Source organism: Galleria mellonella, unplaced genomic scaffold (genome assembly GCF_026898425.1).
Source record: "Galleria mellonella isolate WM207_F2 unplaced genomic scaffold, CSIRO_AGI_GalMel_v1 utg37, whole genome shotgun sequence".
NCBI classification, from domain to species: domain Eukaryota; kingdom Metazoa; phylum Arthropoda; class Insecta; order Lepidoptera; family Pyralidae; genus Galleria; species Galleria mellonella.
The window spans coordinates 2,312,648-2,326,641 of NW_026442087.1; positions in this window are offsets into that span (position 1 = coordinate 2,312,648).

A 13,994-nucleotide genomic window follows, 5' to 3' on the forward strand; every position below is an offset into this window, starting at 1 on the left:
TACATATATAATATATACACAATTAAATATATACATAACATACACATACTGGGGGGAAAGGGATTGTTAGTAATGGAGACTGAGAATCCCATTGCTAGTAATATACCCAACCAGGTCGACCTCCACGCGGTTCCCTCTGGAAACTATCATGGTTAATTCCTGTTGAATTCATCACGATGGGCTAACTGGCCTGTTTTCATTCTCATCTATCGTCCTTCACTGGTGCCCCGCCAGCGTATCCCGTTAGCGCAGGCGGGGTTACCATACCATTTTCAACCATCAACATACACATACTTAACAACACACATACAACAGAAAAAAAAATGACGAAGGAAAACGTAGAGAGAACACAGGACACTTACTTATTACAATTAAATACAAAAAAACAATAATATGTCATAATTTAATATTAGCATTTAGGTATTCAATCACATTGTAAAAAGGATATTGCTTAAAATACACGTAAATATTCATAAACTATGCATATATGTACAGAGCGAATATTATATTGTAATACAATATTATTAAGCACTATAAACCCCGCATCTCCAGGACAGGCGGCCTGTGATTACGTCTCCCATTAACCCATCGCCCAGACACCCGTTTAATTCAATTAACACGCTGCTCTGTGCCTCTCACTCCGCTGCTTTACAAGCGTGTGCAGTTGTCTCTGTTCCGTTGAGTAATCTGCAACATGCCTTGCGGTGACCTGGGTAGTTAACATGTTGCCATTGTTTTGGGGTATTCAGTCGGCCGCAAGGATAAACTCGTCGGCTTAGTACATTTGTCCGGGTACCGTTTATACCACGGTGTTGTGGCTAACTTTGTTAGATTTATGCGTGATACGTTGTGTTGCCGTGTTAATCCATTTAAACTAATGTTTAATAAGATTTTTGTTAATGGAAATAATGGTAGATTTGAGTTTTAGTTAGATGTCTACCAGAGGGAGACTTTGTACAAAAGTCGATTGCTTGGGTACCTCTGTCCCATTCGTGTTTCTACCGTGAAGCAGCTGTGTTTGCATGGCTGTGTTTCGGTTTGAAGGGTGGGATATGGCGTGAATTTACTGGGTACAGAGGAATAACACCTGAGTCCTCAGGTATGGTAACGCTTGGGGGGTATCATGGGCGAAACAGTATACTCTGTTATGTCCATGATACTGCTCGTGTCTATAGGCGACGGTTACCACTTTCCGTCAGGTGGATCGTCAGCTTGTTTGCCATTCTAAGTTGTGTAAAAAAAAAATGAAAAATAATACAATCCAAATTTAGGTAAAGTAAATTATTTTACTTTACTGTAATATATATTTTTACGTCAAATCCATTCCGGGATAGGCAGAGTAAATACGAATACCAAAAGACTACTAAATATCAAAGACCTTCGTTATCTCCTGTATACCTATAGATTTTTATCTCATCTCATCTTGCATATATGCATATCGCTTTTAGCGATAAGACCGCCCATTGTTTTCTCATTGTGATTATTTCTTGTAATCTATAAGAAGTTTACTGTTGTAATCTTTTAGAGGAAATAATAAAGAGTATCTATCTATCTATCTACATGTCGGCTGCAAATACTCTTAACTCCACATTTAATTAACACTAATTGTATATTTTTATTTTAGCTATTCCTCGCAGCATTGACTTGTTACTCTGGAAATTTTGCTTAATCTTCAGGGAATGTTTACATTCTGTGAAGATTTTACTGTATTTTTTTTCTTTGATCTGTACTTGCTGTTGGTCACGTACGTAATTAATCACAAAGGATAAAATAGAACGTTGGGCTTTCTGTCTTAGTTGCTATTTTGATTTGCTAAAAAAGTATTTAATTCTTTGTAAATCTTTTCGGGGCTGTAATCTACCGCGTGTACAATGGATTGTGCTCAGAGGAATCGTTCAATATGATGCCCACAGCCATTTTCTACCATCGTACGGCTCGCCATCGACAGGGAGTTCATCCTCATGTCCTACAGCCTCAATGGTCGCGTACTGCGCGGTTTCAAAGATGTTTCCTCCCACGAACGCTCAGGTTATGGAATGAGCTCCCTGCCGAGGTTTTCCCAAGAGACTACAGCATGGGGTTCTTCAAAGGGGGTTAAAGAGATTTCTTCAGGGTCGGCAACGCGCGCGAAATACCTCTGGTATTGCAGGTGTTCATAGGCTACGGTAACCACTTACAGTCAGGTGGGCCGTATGCTTGTTTGCCACCTCAGTGGTATAAAAAAAAATATTTTAGTCAATTTAAACCTGTTAAATCAGCAGTGTAATTGACGTATATTTTATTTAATAACAGTGATAATTAAGTATACAGTCTGTCTGATAGTGAACGGTGACCTTAGCCTATGAATGGTTGTATTGTATTGTATTGTAAAAATCTTTATTGTACATAAGTCAGATTAAATACTAGTAATGGTTTTAATGATAAAGGTATCTCTCGTTACTGGCTTTTGTAATATAAAGTTCTTCAGTCACAGGATAGCTCTTTATATCATTGGATACAATGTCATCGATACTTCATAATGTAACATTAATTTTTTTATTATTTATTGTACACAAACTATAATGTTAACCACAATTAATTTAAAACGTAATGTACAAAGGCGAGCTTATCTCTAATAAGAGATTTCTTTCAGTAAACCTTTTAATATACGATAATATTCAATATAATTAAATAATAAATAAATATAAGAGACAATATAATATACAATTGTATATTATTTTAAGAAATAAAAATAGGCAGACATAAGATATGTATACACAAAGAATAATACAAACTACACATTATAAATTATATATTATCATTATATATGTGTGTATATATATATATACATATATATTTATATATATACATATATATATACACATATATATATACATATATATATATATATATATATATATATATATATATATACATATATATATATATATACATAATATGTCAGCATAGTGATAAGTAATGCTCCCTTAGACGTCGCTGTATGTTTTTGTATGTTCACTCCTCATAGATGGTCACATTAAACATTCGAATTGGACAAACTGTCATCCAATAATAAGCCCGGTATAAAGTGAGTCTATAATTTCCACTGGACCAATAGCCCAGGGAAGATTTATGGATTTAATAGGTGACAATTTGGCAGTGAGGGTAGGCGATTTATCAGGCTAGCGGGACTAAATTAAAGGGATCTAACGCTGCCTTTAACTGCTTTTATATTTGACCAACATTACGGGTTGGATTGTGGGTTTACACAAAGATAGACAGGGTAAAGGAAGTGCCTTACAAATTTGGACAATGAATATGAGTTGATTTTATTATTTATTTATTTAAATATTTCAATTGTTATGTATTTTACACTAGAGGAAGACTTTGTACAAAAGTCGTTTGCTTGAGCACCTCTGTACTATTTGTGTTTTGACCGTGAAGCAGTTGTGTTTGCATGGCTGTGTTTCGATTTAAAGGGTGGGATATGGCGTGAATTTACTGGGTACAGAGGTATAACACTTGAGTCCTCAAGAATGGCAACGCATGGGGGGTATCATGGGCGAAACAGTATACTCTGTTATGTCCATGGTACTGCCCATGTCTATAGGCGACGGTTACCACTTTCCATCAGGTAGGCCGTCAGCTTGTTTGCCAACCTAAGTTGCATAAAAAAATTAAGTTTTTTGTTTTAATTTTTGGAAAATCTATCTAATCATGATATACCAGTTTCAGTCATTCTGCATTGTTCCACTTTTTCTATTGACACTATTTACTTCGTTAACATTTCATTAAATAATATTCTCACGTGACCAAACAAATGTTTCTCAAACGTTAATTTTAAACTTTCACGTTGTTGATACATACTATATAGTGTGGATATCGAGAGTGTGGTATGTAGGGTGGCTTTAGACAATAATAGTGTGAAGGTACCCGAAGACTGCGCGAGCTGTCAGACGAAGACGCCGCTCACTTCAGTTCTGTCGTGACCACGACGTGGTTTAGTCCACTTCGAAACGTCGGCAATAAAGAAGCAAGTATGTAGGTACTGTTTACCTGCAATTTTTATTGCGGTAAGTCCAAATATTATATTTAAAATAAATGATCCTTATTTTACACTGATATTTCCACTTGACTTTCTAGATTAAGAGGTTTATAACATAATAATTTACATTAAGGATAATTTTAAAAAATGATCATAATTCTATTAGGAACGTAGTTTATAAGGTACAAAATACAAAAATATTGCGCGGTCACATCTAAAAGTTTCTAACTCTACAACTGCCAATGTAGAGAACGTTTAATACAAGCCCGAAATTATAGCGGGTCGCAATTTAGGGCGGGAGCATCCCGGACACGGAATCACGGGACTGAATTACAAGGCAGCGTTAGCCCGGGATTTGCCACGGGATTGCGCCCGGTAAGTTAGTGTTTCTCCTATGGTCCGAACTGGAATTTGCTAGATTAGAATTGTTAAGGGAATATTAAATGTTGAATTTGCTTTACGTGCTCATTTTAAAGTTCTGATTTGATATTTAAACACTTTCGTGGCCACTAAAATAGATATATCTATTCATCCCACTATACCGTGTGGTCCCGACGTAGAATAGGTCACCTATTCTCTTCCCGTGGATGTCGTAAGATGCAACAACGGGAATTTATTGGTTGAGGAATAGGCAGTAGCGTCTCTCTTTAAACATTACCAGAGGAAGACTGTACAAAAGTCGATTGCTTGTGTATCTCTGTTCCATTCGTGTTTCAACCGTGAAGCAGTTGTGTTTGTGTATGTGTGTATGGAAAGTGGTGACCGTCACCTATAGATATGAGCCGTACCATGGGCATAACAGAGTATACTGTTTCGTCCATGATACCCCCATGCATTGCCATTCCTGAGGACTCAGGTGTTATTCCTCTGTATCCAGTAAATTCACGCCATATACCACCCTTCAAACCGAAACACAGCCATGCAAACACAACTGCTTCACGGTTGAAACACGAATGGAACAGAGCTACCCAAGCAATCGACCTTTGTACAAAGTTTTCCTCTGGTAGGTTGGGCCTACGAAGCGGACCCTTTTACCCCGGTTTCAACTTCAGGAGCAACTATCCCCGAGTCACTGGGTCTGAGCTCTAAAATTGTTTGGGTGAGGCATGGTCTTCTTTCTTACTCTTGGTGTTAATAGTGGGTTGGAGTCGCATCTACTTTCCCCGAATATTTCTCCCCCTTTTTTTAAGATTAAAATCTCAACGCTATGCCAGAACTAGACTTTATTTTAGTTATATCTTTTTTTAATGTTTTTAAGTCGTTTTGATTGCCAATAAACAAATTTCTTTCTTTTATTTGTTTAAATGTATTAACAAGATTGTATCCTCGCATGAAACTAATTTTGACATTGTAAAGTCACATACAGTTATATAATGGGCCGTTTTAAGCCATTTAATATCATTATCATACAAATAGCGGGTTTTTCAAACTGCGCCCCAGTTTATGGTACTTTGTGACCGGGATTATGGATTAGCGGTTGTTTAGTTAAACTGCTGAATGTATTTTGGGGTTAAATTGTGACAGTTCAAAATAATGTACCAAGTATGGTTAATGTTTCGAAGTTTAATGTATTTGGCTACAGTCATAAATAGACGTTATTAATGGAAGTATATTTTTATTCTTTCTTTATTCGTAAAGGTTTACTGATTGGTTAAAAATTTTAACTTTTGTATAGTCAAGTTAGATAATGGAGTCCAATTAAAAAATTTTTTGCTAGATGTAATCTAGAAACACTAACAAATGAAGCTGAATAAAGGCTTGTAAATATGAACGTAAATTAAACGAAATAAAAATCTAAAGTTAGCTTCTTAAGCTTCTTCTTATGTAGAATACATATTGATAGTTGTATTAGTGAGCAAACAAGGGTCTTCCCAAACGATCTGATAAACAACGAATCTGTTGTTAAAGTTTTATTGTCTAGGGTTGCCGCTCTGATTTTATTTACATTGTATTTATATTAAAATATTGATTATGACTTATTTAAATTATGATAAGTATAAAAAAAAATAATTTAATTGAAACAAGAAGATTTTGGAAAAGAAATAATTAATTGAAATAAATTAATGGTCGATTGAATTAAGTTACGGTAAACATTAGTGTTTGTAAGTCTGTTTTACATATATATATATATATATATATATATATATATATATATATATATATATATATATATATATATATATATATATATATATATATATATATATATATATATATATATATATATATATATATATATATATATATATATATTAAAAAACGGGCTTTTAATATTTTGCCTACTATATAATAATAAGTAATATATATGAACATAATAATATGCATTGCATGTTAATATTTGAAATTTTACATAGAGACTTTACTTAATTTTTGTATTATATTTTGCATGTTTCATTGGCCAGTAGTCATATCGTGAACAGCCGAATTAAAATAATAGCGGAGACCTGTGTCATCTCTTTTTATTATTCAAAACTTAAACGTAAATGAGCTAATCCACCTAAAACAACAGTGTACCAACCCTAATCCAGTTTGAACCAGAACACGCTCGTTTGGAGCGGCAAAAGCACTGGATTAAACGAATGCTCCAATAACATTTACATAGAAATTGTACTACATACAGACACATTTTACTGATCCTATTCTACATTTTTTTTTTACTGTTTAACTATTTGGTTTTATGTTCAGAAGTTCTTGGGTTATACTTACTTTGCGGTTTTGAGGTTGATCTTATGAAATTGCGAAATACTTTACTACTTGTTTTTTTTTATAGATTCGATTATAAAGTAAATTGATTCTCGTAATAATAAATAATATAGATACCATAGAATAGTTCTAAAAAATATCTATTGTGACATATTTAATGCATGATACAAAGGTTTATATGTATTTTATGTATGTAGGTTTATATGTCCACTAGTGGACATAGGCCTCCCCCATTGATTGCCATAAGGAACGGGCCGTTCCTTATAGCAGTTACCATTACAGTGATTTTACCAATAGTTGCCACACTTGATGGATGGGTTGGCAATCCCAGTATGATTTTTGGTAATATTTCAAAAGGGACGCTGTTGCCCATCCATCGACTTTTAAGTTCTCTTAGTCGCGTCTTGAAACATCCACGCGAAAAGAAGTTCCAGCCCATTCTGTGCTGTGACTTACACAGCAAATAATAATGTAATTATAGAATGGAAAGTTAATTTATATTATACAAATTGCATATCCGTATAATTAATCGATTACTCGATCAATCAGAATATCATAATTTTCCTGCACTCACAGCTAAATGGTTACAACATCTTCTACTGGTTGCAATTTAAAAATCCTTGTAAGGGATATCTCCAATCGATGTCTGGCTCTAACGATTTCAATTTTATCTCGATGCGAGGGCCCATCGGTATCTGATTCCAATGCCTATGTTGATAGTCACACTGTGTGAATACCAAGTGCTTATACCGGTGTACTTTTACACGGTTCCAATTTGCAAATGCTTCTTAACTTGATACAACCTTGTCTACTTCGATGTTTGCTTACAAGTGTCTCCATGGTAAACTAGTCTTAAAAGCGTTAAGTTTTACGGTTCTATATTGAAAGCTGGTGAGAGTGCGTCTTAAGATCCTCTTTGAATGTAAAGTGTAATCTAAGGATAGTGTTGGCACAATTTCCTTTTATCGACTGAGATAAGAACAGGCGAGGCGAATATTAGATCGGATATTGTATTACTATTAAGTTGTTTCGTTTCCCTTCATAGCGATAAAGTAGTTCAGATATTTAATAAATACTTTAAAGAGATATTCTTCTAGTCTAATCTTTGGTAGGTGGACAGTAAGTTATGTACCAGATAAGATATACGACGCGGGGAACCAATATTAGGTTTCTAATGAACGTACTGCGGTCTGGTTCATCAATATCAAAGTATTAAAGATGTACGTTAAGAGGGACGAGGGCTGACCTTTAGCTGTGACGTCGTAAGCTGCATCCGCCAGTAGGTACCTGTGTATCTTTGCTGGCGGCGATCCTTGTGTACAGTCGCATGTCACTCTTTGGATGGGAAACTGCGGCTCTAATTCCATACCCAAATATTATTTATTTTATAAAAAAAATTTAAAATCTTTCTGAATCGATTAACGAGGATTAGGCATTAAACTTTATCTATTGGCAAGAAACATTTTTGTGGCTCTTTAAAAACTTATATAAATTGTAATTTTTTTACTCTTCCGACTCGAAATGACACTGACCCTTGCTATAGATGAAACAATTTTTAAAGTCGGTTAAGTATTTTTTAAGTCCATCCCATTTCAAGCAAATTTTTCTTCATAATTATATTAGTTTCGAAAACAAGGCTTTTCAATAGAGATTTAATATTTTTCTATTTGAAAAAAATAAATAAAAGAAGATGGTATACGCTAATACATTGAGGATTATAAATTTGATGCATTTACATCAAATCTATGGTATACATATTAACTACGAATATTACTTTAGCCGTGTGGTCCCGACTTAGAATAGGCCACCCCTTCCTTGCCCGTGGAAGTCGTAACCGACTAAAGTAGAGCGAAGGATGGGCAGCAGCGTCTCTCTTAAACATCTCTAAAGACCAACTGTGGTTACCAATTCGCCTGTCAAGCGTGGCAACTATGACTAAAAACCCTCCCAAGGGGGAGGCTGATGTTCAGCAGTGGACAATTAAAGGCTACGTCATCAAATCATGACGATGACTACTTAAATATCCTTCTACAATACAAAAATGTATTGAAAGAAAATGTCTTACAACAGCTAGAAAATTAATTTCGATATTGATGAATTTACGGTTGACAATCAAATTACAACATTGTGAAATATTTCTTTTTTTTTTTTTTACAACACAGGGGGCAAACGAGCATGCGGCTCACCTGATGGTAAGTGACTACCGCCGCCCATGATCACCCACAACACCAGCGGCATTGCAGGTGTGCTGCCGGCCTTTTAAAAAAGAATATACTCTTTTCTTGAAGGTTATGTTGTCGTATCGGTTCGGAAATATTGCTGCTGGAAGTTGATTCCAAAGAATGGTTGTGCGTGGAAGAAAGTGCCTTGAAAAATGCACGGTGGAAGACCGCCACTCGTCCAGATGATTGGGATGAAACTTTAGTTTGTGGCGGGTTGTTGTTGTTGTTGCAGGCGTGACAGATATGTATGTATGTATGTATGTATGAAATCTAATCAAAATATAAAATCTAATCTGCTAAGCCAAGTAAACTTTAATATCCCATATAAATTGACTAGGCCAAGTGAGATATCTTCTATTTAATACAAAGCGTTTCAGAACAAATCTAGGCCATTTCTCAGCTATTAACAGAATGCAGTTACAGTATAGTCAGTTGTCACGATTGTCTGATATTAATATTGATATCAACACGACCTTAAACAAATTCAAATCCACTTTGTATAGATTCTTTTGTTAAATTTATTCAGCTTAATAACAGCATGGCGTGTATCGTTGCACATATGTATCGATTATAAGTGTACAAATCTTTGAAATCTAAAATATTACTGTAGTCCAACTATTTATTGTATGACTAGTATTGTAGTTTTTATAAATTTTCTTCCTAATAATAATATATTATGTATACGCGTGTCGTGGCGGCCTTTAATTGAGGCAGCATTTTATAATGTAACCTTATTATAATGTATTTTAAGCAGATATAAATGTATGTTTTGTTGATTGTCCTTAAATAAATAAATAATACTACGTATATTGCATTGAAACAATTCAACAATTAGTTGTATAGAAGTTGAAACAGACATAAGTGCGGTAGTCAAATAAAGTGGCACGTAAATCCTGGACAACCTAGTTAACACAGACAGGGGTTGCGTGCAGTCATCCAGGTGCATAAGATTCAGCGGGGTGCATAAGATTGCAACTGCAACAATCGGGGGGAAAGGGATTGTTAGTAATGGAGACTGAGAATCCTATTGCTAGTAATATACCCAACCAGGTCGACCTCCGTGCGGTTCTCTTTGGAAACTATCATGGTTAATGCCTGATGAATTCATCATGATGGGCTAACTGGCCTGTTTTCATTCTCATCTATCACCCTTCACTGGTGCTCGGTCAGCGTATCCCGTTAGCGCAGGCGGGGTTACCATACCATTTTCACCCATAAAAAAAAACTGCAACAATTGGCTTTACTTTATATATTAGCTAAGCTACGTCTTCTCAATGAGGTAGTAGCGAGTTCCGAACTGGACTTATTTCACTGTACTGCCACAGATTTTAGCAGAGCGGTAACAAATTACGCAGAAATGCATTTTTAATATTTATTTTTATAGCATAATTAGATTTTATTATTATTTTTTAAATTTTTACAAAATTCACATCTCCCCTCTTAAGGAGAGGAGATGGCAAACTAACCCCCGGCAGAAGCACAGTCGGCCGGGGTTCAGGGCCCCAGGGAGAGAAACCGGCGTACAATGCGGGCAGAATCTAAGAGCACCGCTTTCTGCATCTTTCCCGGTAGTGAGCCGCCTCGGAATCCCAACCGTCTGAGATGTTATTCTAGAGTGGTTGGGATAAGACCGTTCACCGACATAACGATTGGAATGATTTCGGTAGATGTCACCCCCCACATTTCGGTCACCTGGTGAGCCAGGTATTATTATTATTATTATTATTCCATTATTGTATCATTACAATGTTTGATTTTTAGTTTTTAGTCAGTGCATCAGTAAACCTGTAAAGTTCACCAAAAATTTTATATATGAATAAATAAATAAATAAACATGTTTCCTATTAGTTTGACTATGCGTATATGGTTATGTATATAATATACTCGTGTTATTTATGTTTTTAGACGAACATATACTTTATTAATAGAGTAATTTTATATAAAACGACAAATATATAAAGAGAGTTTTGTGTTTCAGAGCCAGTTTTTGGCTGAATCTATCTAAGAGTTTTATGGTGATATAATAAACAGTTATTTACTATCTTGAAATTTAACAAATAGATCGATCAGTGAGTGATCAATAATCAATAATCAAAATATGGAATATAGATAGATAGATACTCTTTATTGTTTCCTCCAAAAGATTACAATAGTAAACTTATTATAAATATAAACATTTACAAGAAATAATCACAGTGAGAAAACAATAGTATACATTTTATTTTTTTTATATAACTTAGAATGGCAAACAAGCTGACGGCCCACCTGAGGGAAAGTGGTAACCGTCGCCTATAGATATGAGCAGTACCATGGACATAACAGAGTATACTGTTTCACCCATGATACCTCCCATGCATTGCCATTCTTGAAGACTCAGGTGTTATTCCTCTGTTCCCAGTAAACGCTATATCCCACCCTTCAAACCGAAACACAGCCATGCAAACACAACTGCTTCACGGTAGAAACACGAATGGGACAGAGGTACCAAAGCAATCGACTTTTGTACAAAGTCTCCCTTCCTCCCTCCCCCACATATCATGTGTAAGTCCATTTATATCTTTTATTAGCATATGATATTATAAAAAAATGATTTTTTTATCCGTTAAATCACACAAAAAAGGTTTAACTTAAACTTAACAGTTACTAATGAAAACGAAAAAGAAACATCTTGTAACTTGGACCACAGTTTCGCACTGCAAATCTACAGTAACTTGTAAGTCAGCACTAACTAACGCAAGGAACACAGCGACGAGAAATATTTGCACCGCGTACCACTTAACACGGCTATCGCTCGAGTGGATCGCTTGCAGCGCTCGTATCGCTTGCTTGTTGGAACGACTTCACTGTGCTGCGGTTTCCTGGTGAGGATTGATTAATAGGTGGTTTAGAAGTAAAGTATTAACTTTTAACCGCGTTTAACTTCGCAAACCGCGCCTGCATTGCGCTGCGTATAATGTTTCCTTTGAAACATCTCGCTTTCAATGTGAAATATTTAAATTATTATAATAATAATTGATGTAATTTTTGTATCTTATTGTATATAAATTCTTATATTTAATGTAATTTAATTTTGTTTTATTAAAAATAATAATTCCTATTAGACATAATTTTAAATTAATTTATAATTCAACTATCAAAGTTTTAAAGTATCTACAAGTTGGTCAAGTGTTTTTAATAAATATGTGTTAAAATTAAAATTAATTTTTAATAGCTGATTTGGAAATTAAAATATACTACGATGTGGTGGTAATTAGTTTGGAGATAATATATAGTCGTATAATAAAGTCCTTCTATTAGAAAAACGAAACAGCTGTGTCTATCAGGGGTATAAAAATGGAATATGGATGATAAAATTTGAATTAATACAGTAATTATTAAATTCAATATGATTAGTATTTATACCACAAAAAAAAAACGATTACAACCGTGGAAAAACTAATCATTTTGGAAACTAAACTACTAAACCAAATGATAATATTTCTATAAGTACATCCTTTCAGATAAAAGAAGCATTTTCTAAATCGGTTTGTTATTGACGGAGTTACAAAGTAACAAACATAAAAGAAAATACAAACAAATGGAAAAGAAAACAGTTGAAAACTAATATTAGGCAATGAGCAAATCCAAAGATTTGATAGTGAATATAATAAATATTATGCGCAAGCGCATTTTAATCTTAACTCTTGACGTCACTTTGCATCAGTTGTGGAATACCAGAAACACATAGTCAAATAAAAAAAATATATACAAAGAAATAAATTGAACGAACAATAAATAAACATATTACACAGCAAAAGTAGTAAATATTAAAGAAACACTTTATTGTCGGTTTGCAAAACGATGTTAAAATAGAAGTTAACGGAAGAGGAACGACCCGCCTGAGTTACGATCTGTTCTATAAAGCGAAATATAAAAAGCGACCAACATAAAGAATATTTTATTGCGGCCATCAATAATATTTTATAGGAACATTCAATAACATCTAGGACGCGGGTTACTCATGCGGATAAAGCAATAATTATAGAAAACGGGACATAAACAAGATTTACGCGAAAACAGTGAGCCCAAAACGGTCCTGGCGTCTATAAAATTTGGTATACGCTTATCTCGGGCCCCGTTTTCTCAATAAACCAACTGTGCAAGCGTACGTATAATGCCGAAAGACTAGCATACATCTCGACTGGCAGTAAAATAAATCCGCCTCACTTCCATAATAACATTCAGAGCTGAATTATTTTCTAATCCGGCAGCGGGGGCTAATAGTGAACACGTGTCGGTCTTTACTCTGAGTTACTGGTGAAAACATCCCAAGAAAAACATCAGTTTCCTCCCGACTCGCTCCATAATGCCCCCTTAATGCGGACACCTTAATAATTGTCAAATAAATTTGGTGGTAAAGCCGCGCTGGAAAAAGCGTTGCATTAGATCGGGGGGCGTAATGACGTCATAAAGAGTGCGAGCGATCTGACAGCGATTCCGAGTAGCTTTTTCACTTGATGTCTGATTCTACAATTAGATTTTATATTGTAATCCTTTTATTGGAACATGATGGTTTAAGAATAGAATAAAGCGAGAAAAATCCTTGCTGGATGTTACATTTACGTACAGTTTACTTTCTGTTATGTTATCACAGTTAAATTAATAAAGAATTAGAACGACAATATTTTTGATGTATGATAATATGTAAACTGTTATCTGTCCACCATTGAATATTGACCTATCCCATAGACCGCCATAAGGAACGGTCCTGAGACACCTGCTTTTTAAACATACAATTTGATTATGATTATTTAATTAATTCGAAGTCTTATTAATACAAATGAAAGGGAGTTTGTTAATCTTAGTATCTTAACAGTTTAACAATTGGTCTTGATTTAGTACAAACAGACTACCTGAGACGGAGAAGAATATACACTGTCATTTATTCACGTGAACGAAGTCGTGGATAAAAGCTAGTATAATAATAAATTAGAGGGAAAATTTACATATATTTGAATTAGTTAAGTCTATTTAATATTAAAAATGTGTTTGTAGAATATATTTAT